The sequence below is a fragment of the Alosa sapidissima genome, chromosome 18 (genome assembly GCF_018492685.1).
Source record: "Alosa sapidissima isolate fAloSap1 chromosome 18, fAloSap1.pri, whole genome shotgun sequence".
Lineage (NCBI taxonomy): Eukaryota > Metazoa > Chordata > Actinopteri > Clupeiformes > Clupeidae > Alosa > Alosa sapidissima.
The window spans coordinates 12,754,117-12,763,053 of NC_055974.1; the positions used below are offsets into that span (position 1 = coordinate 12,754,117).

The 8,937-nt window shown below is 43.8% G+C and overlaps 1 long non-coding RNA gene across 1 annotated transcript in view; it reads left to right on the forward strand.

Moving 5' to 3' along the window:
* Positions 1 to 2,416: 2,416 nt before the first annotated feature.
* The window catches only part of LOC121689985, a 31,494-nt gene continuing 24,973 nt past the window's right edge, over positions 2,417 to 8,937 (forward strand). The window contains exon 1 of the long non-coding RNA XR_006024959.1: positions 2,417 to 2,777. This is a non-coding gene — a long non-coding RNA (uncharacterized LOC121689985). The remainder of the gene's footprint in view (positions 2,778 to 8,937) is intronic.

Genomic DNA, 8,937 nt, shown 5'->3' on the forward strand with positions numbered 1-8,937 from the left:
GAGTTTTTAAAGGTGAAGCACTCTTGATTTTTCTGCACTGTTATCCAGTATGACAGGAGGAGGCATGAGAGGGTTTCACAAGTAGCTCTCGCTCCACCCCAACCCCCCACCTTGGGGTGGTGCAGGTAGATGGAGGTCAAGGATCAGATCGAAGTGTATGTGATTAGGATTCATTCAACTTTGTGGTGTATAGGTGTGTGTGTGTGTGTGTGTGTGTAAGAGAGAAAGAGAAAGAGAGATAAAGAGAGAAACTTTTGCACAGTAATCTTAGTAAAGCCTAGCCATCTGTTATTAGACGCAGACAGATCAATTGCCAAGGTGTCTGTGAAATCAGTTTAGCATTTTATCATTTATTTAGTATCTAATGGCTGCATGAATTACAAAACATATAGGTTTCTTCATAAAGGATTTTGAGGAAATACTTCAGCAACGTACAATATTAATTTTGCTTTAATTAAGTTAATGAAGAAACTAACTAATGTCACTACATTTCCAGTATAACATGCATGGGTTCTAGCAGGTGCATTTGGGCTCTAGGTTAGCCTATGTTATTGCGGTTCCAGTATTTTCTTAGAACAGAGTTGAACTGGTCTTTGAGAAGGCCAGGAGTGGATTTTATCTACTGTATACATTTTCAATGAAATGTTACGGTTCAGATTCAAAAGAGGTGATATAATGCTACTTTTAAATGGAAGCTGTAGGCTATAGCTAGGCTAGGCTACAGGTAAGGCTGTTATTAGTCTTTGAAATGAAACATCCCCTCTTATACATTTGGGAGAACATGCTGTAATTACAATGTATGCAGTGACTAGATTTACACTGTTGATTAACTTTAACAGAATGCAGTGAAATTGCATAAACTGATGCTAATCATTCTACTTTGGCTGCCTGAGCAAATTGCATTACTGTACCTACCTTCGGTCAACTATCAATAAATAGCATTACTTCAGTAGCATCTGACTTAAAAAGCATTCCCCTTTCACCTGTTGTCTATAGTCATTTCAACGTGTAATCAAGTCCTGTAATCTGTTTCCAGCTGAAACCTTCGAAAACCAACGCAGATACTTTGAAGTGGAAGTTAATTAAACTTTAACATAATACTCAAAATACAGACTTTAAATTTTTTTTCATTTTCTGTTTGTCCCTAAGTTACCATTATCTCATTGTTGTTTTCTGAGCCACCGGAAATGCCTGAGTATACATGTTTGTTTATGCTGTTGAAAGGTCTATTATTAACCAACCTGTACTGTGTACTGTACAAGTACTGCCTATTCTATATTTGAAATGGCAAAACTGTAGTAAATCTTAAACTGACTGAGGATGTTAGCATCCCTTTGCTGCTTTTTGCAATCTATGTTTTGGGGGATCTCCATGCATCTGACAGTTATAACTAGGCAGCCTTCAGGGTGCCCTCAGCCATGATTTGAGCTCCATTAATTTTCTATTATAAAGTGCTAAAGATGGTCTCACCGTGGTCCTCCACCTGCTTTATTGAGTCCTGCACAAATTGTGGACTTTCGCCGGCGCTGCTGGGAGCTTTGGGGTGACCCTGTGGGAGCTCATTTATTATTTGCAGATATTGATCTGACAGAGGGGCCAGCGCGGCCGGTGGCTCTGTTGACTTAGATGTGGCCCGTGATCATTAACTTGTTCTGGGCTAAGCGCTGTTTTGATTCGAACATCTTTCTTCTTATTTGCCTCCTTAAAAAAAAAAAAAAAAAAATCCATAGTCTGACTTTGTGCCTCCACTATTCTCCAGAGTGACTTGATTAATCTCAGGTACAGAATGAGACGACGTAGTGAACATCAGTAGAGGGGATTAGAACTAAGTGTAGGCTGAGGAAATTTGACCCAATGACCTTTAAACCTTTACACTCTCTTGTACTGTGAAAAAGTCACACAAAACGCATACACACACACACACACACACCACAGCACACCACTGGTCTGATCTGCAATGTTCACCTCCTGTTCATGTCAATTCAACAAACATGACATCCACCACCTCCATTCAGTTTAACCACAGGCCTGGGACCTAAGCCCTGTCCTGTTACTGTCATTCACTGCAGTGTCGTGAAGTCAGTCAGCTGCTCTGAGCATACACTCAACCAAAGACGGGTTTTGAAATCCCTGTCCATGTTATAGCTAATAGTCCACGCTATTTCATGCTAATGCTAAACCATGTTATGGCTATAGTCCATGCTATTTCATGCTAAACCTAAAGCACTGAAGAATGCATTGTTTTCTTTGTCCCTTTGTTCTTTTATGCTGCTTGGACTAGGCTGTGGATAAGGTTGCCAACCATCCCGAATTGTGCGGCACATCCCGTATTTTGGGTGATTTTGATTTGTCCCGTCAGGGACAGCTCCAGTCCCGATTTTCAATCACAGCTCATTAACTTGTCGGCTACTCGTGAGCTTAGAATTATAAGGTTCTATCTCCACTTTTGGTCGAAATTGAGTTTTTGACATAATCTGATCCATTAGGTGTTTATTAATGCCTGTGTGATGTTATTTTTGTATAAAAAATATTTTTTAGTTAGTTATTAATAAAATAAAAAGGTTCCATCTCACAAAACATAAACCGAGTTGGTATTATAAGGTTCTATCTCCAGTAGATTCAATATCCAATCAAAACCCTGAATGAACACAGACGGACCAATCAAATCCCACCTCTTAGCTCTGTAGCCTGGACACAGAGCTAAGGGCTGGACATTAGCCTGCCCTGGACATCTGAAGCCGGTGATGGCGACCAAAATACACCACTAGAAGAGATCGGTAAGTTGAAGCACATAGAGCTGGTATATAATACTTAATTTACAAATCATTAGCTAGCTAATGTAAACCAGCTTGTTTGCCAAGGTAGCTAGCTAGCTAGCTTAGCATTAGCATTAGCGAACATTAGCTTGCTAGCAAACATTAGAATTAGCTTGATAGCTCACCAACAGCTCGCTTACAGTTTTGCACCTGTAAATCTCTGTAAACGCACCTGGAGCAAAGTGTCCAGTGCCGCCACAACCACGCACTTCTCGCACTGTGCGCACGACACCAAGGGACAGAAGGGGCACCACAATTTAGCCAGAGAAGCTTTACTGCAAACTGCTTTTCACTCTTCTTAGAGAATGATTACAATGTCAAAATGCAGCAACAGCATCTTACATAAGGATGATACTTTTTGGGTCCTCTCAGTCTCCATTAGCCTATGCACCAGATCTAAATTGAACGTTATGCTACTCGTTTTAATTGGGAACTAGAGGGAGAGAGGGTGGACGTTTCCAGCTGACTTGTCATTGTTGGTAGGCTAATTTATTTCACCTTTTTAATATAAGAAAGAGTAGACTGCTCTCACACAACTCCTCTATTAGCAAACTCTGTGTGTATGTGGACTTCACTTGATAAAGAGTGACAAACACGCTCCCCGCCCATCTCCACTGTGGCCATGGAGGGACTAACTAGGCAGCCCCCCCCCCCCCACACACACACACACACACACACACACACACACACACACACAACCCTCCCCCCTTCCCCCAGGCCTCTTCAGCAGCAGCTCTCCACACAGTCCCAGATGCTGTTAGTGCAGTCTCCATCCTAATTGGCATTTAATGTAGCTGTATGGCCCAGAGAGGGCAGGTGGGGGCTGCCTGGTACACACACACACACACACACACACACGCACACACACACTATCACGGCCCCTCACACTGAAACATTCATAAGACAATCGGCCTGAGGGGGAGCAGGCCACTTGGGCTCCTCTGCTGGGGAGGGAGGGGAGGAGAAGGGCGAGTCTCAGTGTTACCCCCCCCCCCCCCCCACACACACACACACACACTCACTCACGTGTACAGGTACCCATGAGTAGGCCTGTGTGTGGATCAAGGGGTCAACCCATCCCTGGAAGGTGCATGAGGCAGCACAGGCCATGAGCATGGATGTAATAAAATTACATATAATATATTATATAGAACTGGAGTGGAGTGGAGGGGAGGGGGGTGGGGGGGGTGGGGGGGCGTTTCAGCCCCATTCATTACAAGGGCCAATGCTAGGCTGGCTAATTCAGCCAAAATTAGCCTGAATTGGTAGCCTGGCTAAAGTCAAACCGGTCTGGGAACTACACATTCATTTTCTTGTATTTGAAACGTGGTTTACAAATGTCCAGAGCTGTTTATTGGGCGCTAAGAATGTCTATCAAATGCGTCTGTACGTAGCTCATAACCGCTTCGGTGTGTCGTCATCGTCTTGCTGTCCCCCCTCTGTTCTGTGATTGGTTCCTTCGTTGAGGTGAAAACGAAGTCCATGGAATCCAGGCTGCCTAGCAGCATGAATAGAATTGCGCGTGTAAGGCAGCATTGGAAAACCCAGGCTACTGAATTGGCTGCCACCATTTTTAAAAATGGCGTCTGGCGTGCTCACTTCCAGTCACATTTTTATAAACATGCCAATTAGGCACCACTTTACAGATGACCCCAATTTATGTTCTCCATGTGGATTGGCTCATCCTCCCAGCTTGGAAACTGCCAAATCCTGACCCTGCCAAACCCCTGGCCATGGGTCGCCCTTATTTACTAATTGTCTGATAGAGATATGTGTGGAGTTCCAGCTAACTCTTGTATGCTCTGTCTATATTTTATTAGAGTTTGAAGCTCACTCCAGCAAGATGAAGCAACCCTACGGAATCTTATAGTTTTTGGACAAAATATTGTAGTAGTCTTACAGGAATAATATAGAGATTAGGAATTTTGGGAAGTTCTATAGAAGTACCATAAAAATGTACTATAGAAACACTGTAGGGGGGAAGGATATTATAGAGGTATTACATAACATCTCAGAGCACATTGCATTCTGTGTATGAAAGTACAATACACATAAAGCTTATTATTATTATTATTATTATTATTATTATTATTATTAGAATAGTACACTTCTACACGTCTTATACTGTTACTTCTGTTTCATAAGGGCACACAGAAGGAGCATCTGACGTCTACTCCAGACCAGTTTAGGGCCCGAGTCCATCTGGTCACGGCCAATACATGGGTTCTATTTATTCAGGGAAAATATCATTTTTATGTCAGCCATCCTAGTAATTTATTTCTATAGAGTCTATGTCTTCGGCATCAGTTTGAGGCCCTGTGAAGCAATACCATTTGCACTATCCAATACGGCAAACCTGCACATCAAAGCCTGATGTGGTTTTGTTTAACAAATAAAGATGTACTAGTGATCTGTAACACATGTAAGTAGGTTGTTGTGGAGGGAATGATGATTAGGTTATGTGCGGGGGAAGATTTACTGCAGTCTGCCTGTTCTCTCCATATTTAAGGTTTTGGGCAACGAGCCCAAATCTCATCCTGGGTCTTCTGGGTAGAGATAGGAGGAGGAGGCAGCAAACCCCCCCTACCCCCACCCCCTTCGTCGTCTCGTTTCATGCCCCCTCCAAAACTCAGTTCTCCCCCTTGGGCGAGAGAGGCCTTTTGAGTTTTTTTTGTCTTTACTTTATCCAGAAGATAGGAGGAGCAGAAGGAGCAACAAAGACACTCACACAGACCCACAATGTATCTGTGCTGCTCTTTGTAATCTTCTCTTTGGCCTCAGAAATAGGCCAGTGAGACCGACAATGCCCCCATCGTCACTACTTTTAAAACAGGGCTTCTTATCAGTTGCCATTATTGTACAATTACGAGAAAGTAAGAGTTCCATATAGGTGATTTAATTAGATTGATGTAGTATGAATGAATAAATAAGTGCAATGTTACAGTAGAAAAACACGCAATTAGCATTGCAATTAGCATTGCATGTGTTGTTGTCAGGATGTCACAGCTTTTGATGTTTATGCTCTCTGATGTAGGTAGTTTAAGTGAATTTAAATGAAAGAGAGCATGCCGCTTGAAAAAGAATATACTGTGCAAATTCACATTTGGCATGGCAGTCTCAAAATAGCCCCCAATGCATGCTTTAAGATGAAATTTAAAAAAAGAAAAAAAAATCAGTTGCCTTGTCTTGGCCACACAGCGAGAGTATTTACAAATTGTGCATCATCAACAGATCTTTTCAGAATGCTGATAGCGAAGCATTACGATCGTCAAGTGTCAAGAACAGGCATATATACGGCTGCCTTCCCCGTCAGCGTTGGAGCCAATCTATTTAGCAAGGAGCGCTAGCACCAGCGCTGAGCCGGTCGTGTGTGGAAACATTTCTCCTTTCAACTTCACGGTACCTTGGGAGAGGCAAAACAAATCACGGAGCGTTAGCCAGTTTGACGGCGGATGTGCCGAGCAACCATGACAGCCGCTTGGACGTGGTGTTGGGTGCCAGCAGTTACATGAACGCTAATTTGAAGGTACCTGGCTGCACATCACTTGCGGCGCTGGTTTGGCTTCAGTGACAAGCTCGATGCTCCTCTACCCTGATTATCCCAAAAGGGAGGGAGCGAGGTAGGGCTAATTTTGAAAGAAAAAAAGGACGATTTTTATATATATATATATATATCCAAACTTGCTCTTGGCCTGTTGGCACATGCTCAGTTCTCAATTCCTGAAGTCCCTGAAATTGATTTTCAGCCATGATTGCAAGCAGTCAGGCTAATCAAAGCTTTTGAATAATTGCTGCAGTATGATCATCCAGCATGAATTAACAGTGGTAGTGGCGCTTTTTTTCCCTCTCATATTTCTCGCTGGAAGTCATTGATTTCGTCTTATGACTTCATAACATACCTCTGAAATGGATTCCAGTTGTTGCGATGATTCCATTTTCTTTCCACTGAAGGACTCAGGAGAGAGTCACATTCTTTTGATAATACCATAAGACTGAAAACATTTTCCTTTGTCATTATTACTCTGTAATTTAGCTGATTTCCACACAGTTTTTCTTTTCACTTTAACACATTCAACAGCATGATGGACATAAATTGGCATATTGTAGATGACTATTATTCCTGCCATACTTACTGTATGTAACACACGGACAGTTTGGGAGAAGCCTCGTTGACCAGTAATGCAAACATATGCTGGGAAAATAGAACAAAACTATCGCTAATTAATGTGATCATTTATTTATGCCATCAAGTGGTGTTGGCTGTGTGGCATGTGGAGGAGCCAGTACTGGATGTAATGCATGGTTGGTGAACAGGAGGAAGACATCACCCCAGGAGCCATGCTTTTGTGCCCGGGTGAAATATGGTCTTTCGTTTAGCTCCGTAATGCATTACGCTGTTTGTGCAGGAGCAAGCAGATTGATTAAAGAGCCGTGGTGGAGATTAATAACCGAGCCGGGCTGGTTATGACACCTATTGTTTCACAGGTATCCTGTGGAGGTGCTCCCCCCCCCCCCCCCCGAAAAAAAAAAAAAAAAAATGAATCAAGGCGTAAAATATTGACTAGGAGCCTTTCATTACTCTCCCTCTGCAGACGGATGCTGCTAAAAAGTAATAAACGGTTATCTTTCTTTTGAGGATACGGGACGATGTGTGTGTGTGTGTGTGTGTGTGTTTGTGTTTGGGGAGGGGGGGTGGTTAGTGAGGATGGAGGGTGAAAATATGGCATGTCAGGTTTGCCCCTAAAAATACTCTTGTCTGGTAGTATGTGAAGTGGCTGGTGACACTGTGGCTGGGCCCCGCCACCGCCACTGCCGCTGCTTAATAAAAGTGTCCGTGTCCCAGACAGGCCTGAGGAATATGTGCCTGACAGCTAACACAGAGAAATGAGGAGCCCTGCAGCCACCTCGCTGCTGAGCCGAGCAGCCTGTAACCTTGAGAGGATGTGTGTGTGTGTGTGTGTGTGTGTGTGTGTGGAGGAGGCTGCCTCAGTGCTATACAGGTCTCCTGAAGAGGAGCTGGGGTTTGTTTCTGCACCACAAGCACCCACACACACACACACACCAACCCCCCCCCCCCCACACACACACACCAACCCCCCCACCCCCAGCGCTAAACTGACAGTCCTGGGCCACAGGAGCGGGGCAGCCTGGTGTCAGAGATGCTGTGACGAACTCGTCTGACTTCCTCAAAATGCCCTTTGTTGCGGAATGGTGAAAGAAGCTAAAAAAGTGGCTTGACAGGAAGCACTGTAATACTTTCCCGTCAAAATGGCAGAAAGAAAGAGGGTGGAAGGAAAAAGTCCAGCCGGAAGCACCGCTACTGTTTAAGTTTAGAAATGCCTGTAAGAGAGAAGATCCAAAAGGCATGCTTAAAAAGTGACAAAAATGGCTCTAAACAATTTGGAGTAGATTACATGAATCACCTCCCTTCCCTGGACCCCCGCCGTGATTCTGACTCAGATTGGGCTTCCTGTTGTGAAGAAAATGGATCATCTCTGACACAGTTTCAGTCAAAGGTTTATATAACGCGCCGAGCCCTGCTTCAGGCTTCCTCCTTCCCTCCCTCCCTCCCTCTCTCTCTCTCTTTCTCTCAGCCACTCCACACATCTCTTCTGCTGCCAGATTACAGGGCAGAAGTAAGCAGCTGTTTCCCTGAACACTAGTCTCGATTCCCCCTCTCGTGCAGTGAGTGTGGCCACAGTAGGTGACCTGTGTTTCTTGCTGTTGTGGAGCCTAAACGCTTGGCTTTGAGACCTTGGCAAAGGAAAAGTCGTGGTGTGAATTCTGAGGGAGCACATGGCCGCCTCCTTAGAGATGCGAGGAGAAACCTTCGCTCTGTGGTCAAAGATATCGAATGTAAATTGGAAACTTGAGTGCCTGTAATCCCAAATACTCTGTAGGATGCACCCCCTCCCTCTCTCCCTTGACTGATTATACGTTAGAGACAACCTTTCTGTAAACATTTCAAATGTTTAAGTGTTCAAGTGTTGACACTTTCAAATACAGCTATGCCAATCTCTGAGACCATAATAGTCATTCTCGAAGACGAGAATGACTATTATGGTCTCAGAGATTGGCATAGCTGTATTTGAAAGTGTCCGCATCTATGTTTTCTATAGTC